The sequence below is a fragment of the Nicotiana sylvestris genome, chromosome 2, assembly GCF_000393655.2.
Source record: "Nicotiana sylvestris chromosome 2, ASM39365v2, whole genome shotgun sequence".
Classification (NCBI taxonomy): Eukaryota; Viridiplantae; Streptophyta; class Magnoliopsida; order Solanales; family Solanaceae; genus Nicotiana; species Nicotiana sylvestris.
The window spans coordinates 174605170-174618039 of NC_091058.1; positions in this window are offsets into that span (position 1 = coordinate 174605170).

Consider the following 12870-nt stretch of genomic DNA (forward strand, 5'->3'; position numbering starts at 1 on the left):
TACACCTTTAGATTAAAAAGCTTTAGTTTATTTTTAAGGATAAACCCGTGAAGAGGCCAACTTACAGTGCAAAGTGACATAAACGTCCACCTTAAGATTGAAATTTTTTGAAATCTTCAACTTGAAGACTCGGTGGACTTGATGACTTCGACATGAACGCTTGGCGAATTTTTAAAACTTGGAAGACTTGTAAAATTCAACTTGAAGAGTGACAACTTGAAGATTTGGCAGATTTTAAGACTTTAACTTGAAGATTTGGAGGGCCTAAATAATTCAACTTGATGACTGGTGAACTTGAGGGCTTTAATTTGAAGACCGGCACACTTGAAGACTTGGAGGGCTTGAAGACTGGTGGACTTGCAGACTTTAACTTGAAGGGTAGTGGGCTTGAAGATGTCAACTTGAAGCATTAGCGGACATGAAGACTTCAACTTAAAAACCGACAGACTTGAAGACTTAAACTTAAAGACTTGGAGGGCTTGAATACTTTGACTTGAAGACAAGTGAACTTGAAGACTTTGAGGGCTTAAATACTTCAACTTGAAAACCTGGACTTTTACTGGAAGACTCCATCCATCTCAATGGAGACGCCAATTTCTTATGAAGGCTTACCCCCTATAAATTATATGGGATCCAAAGGTCAACAAAAGAATGTATTTCAAGCCAATTTTTAAGTGTTGATTGAATGGATTATATTTCATCATACTTCACTCGAATGATGATTGGGGCAACTATGTATTTTTTGAACTCATGCTACTGAGCTTAGAATGAAACTCTAATCTACCTATTTACCTCGGTGAAGAGGATTAAGTCATACATGAGTTCATAATGGGTGAGTTTTTATTTTTTTACTTTTTTATGTCCTAAGTTTTGCCTAACCGCCTCTTTCGAGGTTTGTAACCTAGCGGACTCTTTGTTTTGGTCCGTAATTAGTTTATACTCTTGAGGGTTAGGAGTAACATGCAATTTATTCTCTTGCGTTAAGGAGCATAGTGATTTACAATTTAAGCTCGTATTTTGAGGAGATTTGCAATCATAAGATTTTTCTCAATTTGAAGAGCTTCATGACATGCAACTTAGGCTTATGTGTCTAGGAGAGTTGTAATTTGAAGATTTAGCTCAAATTTTAAGAGTATCATGACATGCAGTTTAGGCTCGTGCATCCAGGAGCGTAGTAGTTTAAAGATTTATCTTACGTTTCGAAATTCTTTGCAACTTGAAGACTTGCTCAATTTTGAAGAGCTTTGCAACTTGAAGTTACGCTTGAATTTGAAGAGATTTGCTACTTGAAGTCTTTGCTTGACTTTGAAGAGCTTTCGACTTTAGTCTTTGCTCAAATTTGAAGAGCTTTGAAACTTGAACACTTTGCATGAATTTGAAGAGATTTACAACGTAAAGACTTTGCTCGAATTTGAAGAGCTTTACGTCTTAAATATTTAGTTCAAATTTGGGGATTTTTGTGACATACAATATATGCTCGTGTGTGCTAAGAAGCACTATAACATGGAGTTTACGCTCGTGCGTTGAGGAGAATTATAACTTGCAATTTAGGCTCGTGCACTAAGGAGCATCATAACTTGCAGTTTACGCTCATGTGTTGAGGAGCATATTGATATACATAGACTCTTCAGTTTCATTCTCATATGAAAACTTGCCCCCATCCTCACCTTCTTGTTTTTCTTCTTCATAGTAAGGCTCAAAGACATGTAGCTCTTGGTCTCCACTTGTGACCATACTTAGTTCCATATCATGAGAAAGAGTTGCTAGTTCTTCAAATGTTTTGAGCGTTATGCCTAGTAAGATATAGCGAAGACCCCAACGCATGCCTTGAATGCACATTCCGATGCTAGAAGTTTTGGTAACGCAATCTTTGCAGTTGAGGCTTAAGCTCCTCCAGCAGTTGATAAAGTCAATAACTGGCTCATCCTTTTGTTGATGAGAGTTTGTAAGTTCAATCATGATTATGATGTGTCGTGTGCTATAAAACAATTGAGAAACTCTTGCTCCAACTACTCCCGACTATCGATGGAACCAGATTCGAGATTTGTGTACCAATCGGACGCATTACCTTTGAGAGATCGCACAAACTGTTTGACAAGATAATCGTCATATGTTCCAGTATTGTTGCAGGTTTCAATAAAGTGAGCTACATGTTGTCTTGGGTTTTCCTTTCCGTTGAATTGTTGCAACTTAGGAGGTTTATAACCAACATGCATTTTCAAGCTATCGATTCTTTGCGCATACGGCTTTGCATGTGTGAGAAATAATTTGGACGACTTAGACTTATCTTTGATAGCCTCCATTATGAAGTACTTTAATTTCTTAACGGGAGTTAAACCTTCAGCGGAGATTTGAATCTCCTTGGTTGTCGTTGCTTGCTTTTCGGATGAGTCTTATTTCTCTTTGAAGATTTAAAGGTGTTCATGTGGATTCTCCCTCTACTATGTTATCCAATGTATTTGTTAACTTGGAAAGTTTAGCATCTTGATCTTGGACGCATTTTGATAAGCTTCAAACTGCTTTTGTCAAATTTGCAAGTTGCTCTTCAACAATAAAAGCTTCAATAACCATTGCTTGCACGATTGCCGTAGAGGATGAAAAATAATATAGTCATCATCATCGGGTTGCATGAAAAGTTTCTTGGACTTAGATAAACAAAATTGAGCAAGAACCTTTTCGATCCTTTCGGCGACATCGTTCCCTTTTTGGGTCGCACTTGTAAAGGATCTTGTTCCTTTTGAGGATGAAGATCCAACAACAGGGGTTGATGCGGATGACACTTAAAGTATTTGTTGTCCTAAAGAGCTTACTTTACTCCTTGTAACTGGACCAAATCTTTTGAAGGTAATATTGAGAATGTTTTCCACATCAGCATAGAACTTGAAATTAGCAGCTTTAGTGGAAGTTGATCTGGAATTGATATTCTTTGAAGCCATTTCGATGTTCTTGAACTTTGGTGATTGAAAAGTTGAGATGAGAGGTAGAGATTGTCCCACTGGGCGTGCCAAAATTTGTAGACAATAAATTGCGTCAAGTAAATAAAATTGAGACCGAAAAATACTGCAACAATCATAGTATTTGATTTCAAATAGTTTGATACAATCTATATAGTTCCTCTGATTCTAATTCTTCAATATAAATTCAAGGGCCTTTGAGCTTGATCTTGAATTTGAATTTGTTGCCACAAACGATGATCTTGAATTCAACTAGAAAGAACTTTGATTTGAACTCATACTCCTTGAATCTTGATTTGTTCTTCGTTCTTGAGCTTGAACTTGAACTTGATTGCTTGAAGCTTGAAACTTGTGGAGGAATTTGCAGCGGTTGATCTACGAGCTCTTTCTTTCTTCTTGTTATAACTTATGGTCCTTTCCTGAGTTATGAAGACCCCTATTTATAGTTGTGATGAGAACAAACTCCTCCGACCAATCAGATTGAAGAGTGACAAGGCCGTATTTCATTGGCCAGAACATGTCACTTGTACATGTGGTGCAGTTTCATTGGCCTTTTAATTTGACTTGGCATGCCTTGTCATTTTAACATGTGACATGATCCTATTGACTCTTCCGTTTGACTTGGTATGTCATATCATTTGTCACGTGGCACCAAACTGGGCCTCTAGGAAGATGACATTTTGGGCTTAATGAAGTGGGCTCATCACTTGTAGCCTCAATTAAATGGGCTAGCCCAATAGATTTACGCTTATTTATTTAATCCATACATATTGGACTAATCCAATTATATTAGTCCAATTAAATTTATTTGAACTAATATATCTTTAACATAGTCCAAAATTATTTTATGAATTCAGTTTAAATAAAATTTATATGCATCCACATATCACGAAAAAATATTCGACAATGTTCTTCCAAAAATACCTAGTAGTTCCGGCCTTCTAGTGCTAAAATTTATAAACAGATACACTCCGTCAATGCTAATGTTTTACAGGAGAGAAGAATGTGATAATTCTACCTTGTAAGTGAATTCTGGAAAATAACCGCTCAGAATATGAAGAACCTCACTTTTTTGCACAATTTGTACAAAATTAATAGTTCATGTTTTAGCACAATTTTAAAATTATGACAATTATTTTTAGTTTGTATTTCTTCCTTAGAAAATGGAAATGGAAGGTAAAATAACTTGACTAATTACTGCATTGGTGCTACGGGATGCTAAAGCTTTACTTCCAATTTTGCATTGATGTCTATTTTATACTAATTTTTATGTACATACTCGCATGCGTGCTTTGCATCAATCAACAAAATTTGTATATAAAAAGTACAATAACAACAACATACCCAGTAAAATCCCACTAATGTGGTCTGGGGAGAGTAGAGTGTACGCAGACCTTACCCCTACCCAAAAAGAACAAAGAGGTTGTTTCCAGGAGACTCTCGACTCAACAGGAGAGGCAATAATATCAGAAAAGAAACAAAAATAAATGCAACACCTGTTTAAATCTTGAATATTACATTGAATTGAATTCAATATATTCTAAACGTGCAAAGACGATAGGAACATTTGAAAGACAAAAAAAACATTTACGTAATATTTACGATGATCGAAGAGAAATTTAGTGGTTGCAAACATTCTAGATCACGATAAAGGAAAGAAAATGATCTTCCTTGGGGATAATAGACTCTTTATTATATCTGTAACGACTCGACCGATCGTTTAGAGAGTTGTAGCCCTATTTTTTCATTTCTGCTTCTTTTTGTGTTCTTCAGCTATATTATGATATGTCGGGTCAGTTAGTTCGGGTCTGGAGTGGGTTCGTAGAGGATTTGAGACACTTAGTCTCTTTATGAGAAGCTTAAGTTGGAAAAGTCAACCGGATGTTGACTTATGTGTAAACGATCTCGGATTTGAATTTTGATGGTTCTGTTAGCTTTGTTAGGTGATTTTGGACTTGCGAGCGCGTCCGGAATGTGTTTTGGAGGCCCGTAGTAGAATTAGGTTTGAATTGTCAAAAATTGGAAATTTGGCGACAATGGAAAATTTGATATCAGGGTCGGAATAGAATTCTGGAAGTTGGAGTAGGTTTGTGGTGTCATTTCTGACGTGTGTGCAAAATTTGAGGTCATTCGGACGTGATTTGATAGGTTTTGGCGTCGTTCGCGGAATTTGGAAGTTTAGAAGTTTTTAGGCTTGAATCTGAGGGCAATTTGGTGTTTTGGTATTGTTTTTAGTAATTCGAAGGTTCGACTAAGTTCGTATGAGTTTATATGACTTGTTGGCATATTTGTTTGAGGTCCTGGGGACCTCGGGTGTGTTTCGGGTGGTTGACCGATCAAGTTTGGAATTGGAGGAATTGATGAAGTTGAATTCAGTTGTCATAACTGCACTTGCGGAGTGGGAGCTGCAGGTGCGAGCCCGTAGAAGCAGAGAAGGAGTCGTAGATACGGCCAAGGCTGAGGTGAGTTGGAATCGCAGGAGCGAAGAGGTGTGCGCACCTACGAGCCCGCAGGTGCGAGGATGGCTCCTTAGAAGCGAAGGTAGGGACTTTGGCTATTTCCGCAGAAGCGGAGAAATGATCGCAGGTGCGCGTCCGCAGGTGCGGTACCTGGGATGCAGGTGTGAGGTCATTGTATAAGTGATATTTCGCAGAAGCGGAGCGCTTACCGCAGAAGCGGCTCCGCAGGTGTGGATATTGGACCGCATGTGCGGAATTGCTGAGCAGAACTTATAAATAGAAAACTTCGCGAATTTTGCTCATTTCCACCATTTTTTAACACGGATTTTGGAGCTTTTGGGAGGATTTTTGAAGGGGATTCAAGGATATTTATTGAAGCAAGTTGCTTGAGCTCTAATATCATTAGCTAAGGTGTTTTTCCGTTGAATTCTCACCTAATTGATGGAATTTGAAGTAAAAATTGGGGGTTAGGGCTAGGAATTTGGAGAGAGTAATTTAGGGATTTGAGGGACCAAATGATGTTGGATTTTGATGAAATTGGTATGGATAGACTCGTGAGTGAATGGGCTTTCTAGTTTTATGACTTTTATCTGATTTTGAGACGTGGGCCCAAGGGGTGGGTTTAAGGCGATTTCGGGATTTGAGCCCAATTTAGTAGTTTGTTTTGTGGCATTGGTTCCTTGGCAAATATTGATTGTGTTGTATTATTTTTGGCTAGATTCGAGACGTTTGGAGGCCAATTCGGAAGGCAAAGGCATCGCGGAGTAGGATTGGGCTCGGATTGAGGTAAGTAACGGTTATAAATCTGGTCTTGAGGGTATGAAACCCCGGACATTGTATCTTGTGACTATTTTAGAGGTGACGTACATGCTAGGTGACAAGTGTGTGGGCGTGCACCGAGGAGATTGTGACTTGGTCCGTCCCATAGAAACTGTAAAGTTGAACAACATGATGTTAGCTCTTTGTTATCTATGTGTCATGAAAGATTGACTGTAAATCATGTTAGAAACAATGTTTAGGCTATATGTTGGCACTGTTGGGTCCCGTAGGGTCCGCATTACATGTTGAATTGCATGTTAAGTGCTAGGTGTAGTCATATTTTTTACTCGTATATCATATCTCACTCTCTGTATTCTATTTGATACTTCATGTTATTGTTATTTGGACTGATTGTCCTGATTTCTGGGAGCCCGAGGCAATGGAGAGATTGATAACTAAGTGAGGCCAAGGGCCTGATTGTGGGGATATTTATGGGATCGGGATACATGACGCAACATGTTTTATTGATTTATGACTGAGTGAGGCCGAGGGACTGATTGATTTATGCCATAAATGGCTTGTTAGAGCGCTTGGGCTAAAGGAGCCCCTCCGGAGTCTGCACACCCCCAGTGAGCGCAGGTAACTACTGAATGCGAGTGTCGAGTGCTGAGTGATTATAAGGAATGTGTGACTGGGAGGAATGAGTGATTGTGAGGTTGGAGTTGATTGGGAGGACTGAGAGATGATTGCCTGAGAGGTAGTATTTGATTACATTATTGATGCACACTGTTGCCTTATTTCCATGTTTTGAAAAATGCTGAAAAATATTCCTATCTGGTTTTACTTGAACTTGACTAAAATAAACTGATTTCACTTGAATTACCAGAACTTGGGAAGCATGACTATTTTCCTTTATGAAATAATTGAAAATGAACAAAATTGTGTAGCTCGTCACTATATTTAGTTCCTTATTTATTATTGTTACTTACTGAGTTGGCGTACTCACGTTACTACCTACACCTCGTGTGCAGATCCATGAGCTGTTGGACGCGGTTATTGTTGATAGTACAAGTAGTTGGTCATTGGAGATCGCGAGGTAGCTACCGGCGTTTTCAACCCTGCTTTCTTCTTCCCTATCTTTCCTTATTTCTATATTTTAGATTCCAGACTATGTTAGTCTTGTGGCTTTTCGGATCAGTTGTGTTAGATGCTCATGACTAGTGACACCCCGATGTCGGGCTTTATTTCCATACTTATGTTTTTAGGGTTCACCCCTTATTATGGGAAAGATTTCAATTATTTTAAGATTTTTAATTATTTCTAATTATTGTTGAAAGTGTTTTGGTATTGTCGGCTGGCCTAGTATCATCGATAGTCATCATCACGGCGAGTAGTGCTATTGGGTCGTGACGAGATGGTATCAGAACCTAGGTTACATAGGTCTCACGAGTCATGAGCAAAGTTAGTAGAGTTTTGTGGATCGGTGCAGAGATGTCTGTACTTATCTTCGAGAGGCTGATAAACCCTTAGGAAACTTCACATTCTTGAATTCTTATCGTGTGAATCTGTTGATTCTGGTAACTAAACTTTTATTATTCTATTCTCTCACATATGGCGAGGACACGTGCTACTGATCAGGACGGACATCCACCAGTACCACCAGTTGGGGCCGTGAGAGGCCTAGGTCGCGGTCGAGGCTGTGGTAGGGGCAGGGGTGCAGCCCGCACTACAGCTAGGGTAGCACCTGCAGATCCACCAATTGTCCCAGTATAGGATCAGATCCCAGTTATGGATGCACCAACGGGACCATCTCAGGCACCAGTTGTGCCCTTCGTGATTCCAGGTCTTCAGGAGACCTTAGGTCAGATTCTGACCATGTGCACCGGTCTTACTTAGGTTGGCTTTGTTGCTACTACAATAGCCACTTCCCAGGCTGGGGGAGGCACTTAGACTCCTGTCGCCCGCACACCCGAGCAGGTTGTTCAGGGACTTCAAACATCGGGGGCACCACTAGCCCAGCTGGTTGCACCTGCTCAGGACTATGTAGTTCCAATCATGCCTGATGATGAGCAGCATATATTGGATAGGTTTGATAGACTTCGGTCTCCGACTTTCAGTGGTGCAGAGGGCGAGGATGTCAAGGGTTTCTTGGATAAGTGTCAGAGGATCCTCCGTACAGCGGGTATTTTGGAGACTAGTGGGGTCTCGTTCACTACTTTTTAATTCTGTGAGGCTACCTCACTTGGTGGGAGGCTTGTGAGAGGCATAGGCCTGTTGGTGCAGCGCCCCTTACCTGGCAGTAGTTTTCCGTTCTCTTCCTGGAGAAGTATGTGCTGTAGTCCCGCAGAGAGGAGCTGTGTAAGCTGTTCGAGCAGTTGCGTCACGATGATATGACTGTTGTAAGCACGTGATTTTTGCCCTATATGAGAATTACTCCAAAAAAAATTCAAAAATAAATTCATTTTTCTTGGTGTGCAATTTTGTGATATTTTGAATAATTATTTGTATTTGACTGTGCATGTTTAATTGTTAAATTAATAAAAATACAAAAAATATGTCGCATTTTGCATGTAGGATTTAATCCTACAATTGTTAGTAATTAAGTTTGTTTTACAAAAAATAAAAATCACAAAAATAGGCATCGTTTGCATTTTTAGCAATTAATGTCCAAAATATATAATTTTATGCTTAATTATTACTTAATTATGTGTTAATTGTTATTGAGAGTTAATTTGCGCTTTTATAACTTAATTTAGTTCTTAATAATAATTCAAGTATTTTTATAATTTAGTTTTATATAAATAAAAGAAGAAAAAAGAAAACAAAAATACAAAAAATCGGAATTGGGCCTTTTCTTCAAATTCAAGCTACAAACCCAAAAATACCCAATCTAACCAAACGACCCAGTCCATTTTGAACTGGGTCGACCCAGTCCAAATACCCAACACCCTTCTTCATTTTTTCAAAACACAAAACAAAACAAAAAATAACAAAAAAAACAAAAACCCTAAAAACTAAGAAACCAATCTGCCACCCCCCCCCCCTCCTTTTTCCATCTTCTTCCTCAAGCTTCACCAAGCTCCATCAATGGCTTCCTTCCTTCCCCTCATGCCACACACACTCACTCACGACACACACACACACTCACGGCACACACACACACTATTGCGTCGTCTTCCTCCTTCAACCAAACGACTTTCGCGATGCCGCTCCATTACTTTTCCATAGCTGCTGCGTCGTTGCTCCAGCTTTCTTCATCGCCATCTTCCACCTTCCAGCTTCTACTGACCCTACTGCTTCTTCTTCCTTACTTACTGTCACTGCGTCATTTCCTCCTCCAAAAACAGGAGTCCGCCATGGCTGCTGTCGCGACTGCTTCTTCCAACTCCGTCGCCGCTGCTCGTCGACCACTGCTTCCTCGTCCAGCTTCTGCCTCATCAACACAGGCAGCCATGGCTTCCATTGTATCGCCTCAACGTCGAGCATCTGATTTTATTCTCCACTGTCCGTCGACCTCCCCTACTGCTCCATCTATTTCAGATGCTTCACTACGTCCAAGCACACCTTGTTTTGCTACGTTGTTGCTGCCCACGAGCAGCTTATTTTTTTTCAGCTATGCTGCTGCCACCATTTCGTTTGGTCGAGTTTTAGTCGAGGTCGTCGAGTGTCGTTTTGAGTTCGTCAAGGAAGGTGAGTTCGTCGTTGAGTTCAAGATCCGTCAAAACAGTCCGTACATATTTCGTGTCGATCCGGTTAGTAGATTTTGAGTTTTATTTTATCCGTATTTTGTTTTGATATTTCTCGAATCTAAAATCGATAGATATTTGATTTTTGGTTTTGTCCATGTTCATATGTTTTGTTGAAATAATTTTCAGATTTCAAATGGAAATTTAATTAGTTGTTTTTCATGTTTATTTCATGTTTGTTTTATCGTTCTTGTTTATTGTTTAGTTAAAAAGTTGTTAGTTTAATGTTGGTTAAATACAAATTGAAGTTTAATTAATTTGTTTCATGTGTTCTATGTATTTTTTCCAGAAATTGTTAATATTGTTAAGTTCAAGTTTAAATTCATAATTGTTAAGTTTTGTTTTGTTATTTGCCTAAAATAACTTAGTTGTAATAGGGAAGTATGTTGGTTTAATCATTTGAATCCGTCGTTTTTATTTTTAGATTTAATTCATGTCCATACTTTGTATGATTGTTCTTGAATACGAAATTAGTATAAGTTTGATTTTCTTGTTTATTGTTTATCATTTATGATTATTTCTTGAATTTGTCTCATAATCTTGTTTAAAGTTTAATATAAGAATTGTTTGTTGTAATGTTGTTAGAGTTGATTTTAAGTTCAATATTATTGAATTTAAAAATCTAAATATACTTGTTTGATTGTTGTTGTTGAATCTCAAAATAGATTTGTTTGTTGCTAAAAATATTGTTCAATCAAATTTTAGTTGTTCTTTGTTGTTCAATTTGTGTTCATGTGATTTGTTGTTAAAATGTTGTTGAAATCATGTTCATGTGATTTGTTGTTGAAATGTTGAAGAAATCATGTTCATGAGATTTGTTGTTTGAATTTATGTAGAAATTGGTCATATTGGTTATATTTTGGTTGAGTTTGATTAATTGATTTGTTATAGCTGATGGGGTAGTTTGGTAATTTGCAGTACGTTCAGGGGTAGTTTAGTAATTGCAATAAGGTCGGAGGGGTAGTTTAGGAATTGTACATTTTTGTAATTTTTTATGTGAAGCATGGGGGACAAAATGTAATGGGGTGGGTTGTGATATAGTTGTTTAATATAAAGGGGGGACAAGACAAAATTTAGAGGGGAGGAATCTTTTATTTGTTTAGTGAAGCATGGGGGACAAAAGATAATGGGGTGGTGATGATATATTTATTTAATGTAATGGGGATGAGTGGGAAGAATAATGGGTTTGGTAGGAAAAAGTATTGATTTTAATTGATTAAAAGATTTATGGGATGGGATATATATAGAAGTCTTGAATCTGATTTAGATAGACAATAAGACAGACACACACAGAAAAGAAGAGAATACACAGACAGAGAATAAGAACGAGAGAGAGAAACGAATCTGAAAATAAGAGAGGGAAAAAGGGCTGAACATTTAAGAGAGAGAAAATTCTGAAAAATATTTAAACTTTCAAAAAAAAACTAAAAAAAAAATCTTCTGCTTTCTTTCTTTGTTTGAAATCAGTATTAATTGTTGTTGTTTCATTCAAAGCTTGAAGCTTTTGTTTTTGGGATTACTGCTCTACTGGTTTGCAAACTCTTTTCCTGGGTTGTTACTGTTGCTGGGCTGTTGTTGCTGTGCTGTACTGTTATTACTGCTGCTGATTCTCATCTTCATTTTCTTTTGCTTCCAATATCAGGTACATATCTGTAAACTCATGTCATGAAAAGCTTCAACATGGCAAGTAAATGAAGTTTGGAATTATAAGGATGTCTTCTACTCATTTAAATTTTATTAGTTTAAGTTTCAGTTTTGTTTTAGTTGGTTAATATAGTATTATACTTGACATGATAAACTGTTAACTAATTAACCTTCTGGAGTAGTAAATTCCACGATAATCTTATATGTTTTGAGGACTAGTGATGACATTTACTGTTTGAATTGTTGAGATAAGGAACATGGCAGAAAGTTGGCCATTAATTACATTTTGTGATACTGTTGGTTAAGCGTAGGATAGTATGGAAATACCAAGAAACTACATTACTAGCATATCTCGTCCAATATTTGATTTTGTTCAAAGCTAGATGATTGTTAGTTGTATTTTGATCATATATGGCGCAATAATGGTTATGTGTATAATCAATAGTTGAAAGGTGAATTGATATAATCCGTTATGATTACAATGTTGGAATATTGCGAACAGTTCATGATGTATGTTTGTGTTATATGTGATGTCGTCTTATTAAATCAATTGGTAGATTAGTTCTCTTTCTTAATAACAAATGGCCATAGTTATTTTGAGAGTGCGATCAACTCAATTCTAAAAAAACAAAGTATAAAAATAATGTCAATAATTTTTACAAAATATAGAGTTAGTGTTTGCAAATATTCGCATAGGCCGAGAATAAGAATTGGTTTGATTATATTTATCCTAAATTCAATCATCATGAGCAAATTAACCAAATAATCATACATTTGGATTAAAAACAAGTGGTGTAGAAGAAGATTGGATTTATAAATTCCAACATTTTTAGAATGTATAAATAGCATTCGCTACAAATAGAATAATGCAAATTCTTCAAAAAAATATTAGTTTGTTTATCCGTTTAAATCTTTCCGAATTTTGCGTGTAATTCACTTTTTATACTAATACCATATTAACTAATAAAATGGTAAGTGTAGCCGCACGTTATTTATTCTTTATCATTAATTTCTTAAATTTGAATAATCTTTGAGAGACATAACCCATACGTGTAAAATATAACTCGCGGTCAACGCCTAATAAATTTTGAATTCTTTTTCAAGAAATTTGGTGGCATCCCAATCGGTGATTCTCCATGACTCTCACATTTAAAAATAGATGGATGCAATAAACATTTGTAGAGAATTTATATTACCATCAAGAATATTTGCATAATTAGGGATGCGTTCGCGTGACTTGATTATACTTCTAAAGGCAATTCGGATTATGCGTTCGCGCAACTTCGAGCAAATTTTTAATAAAAGGGG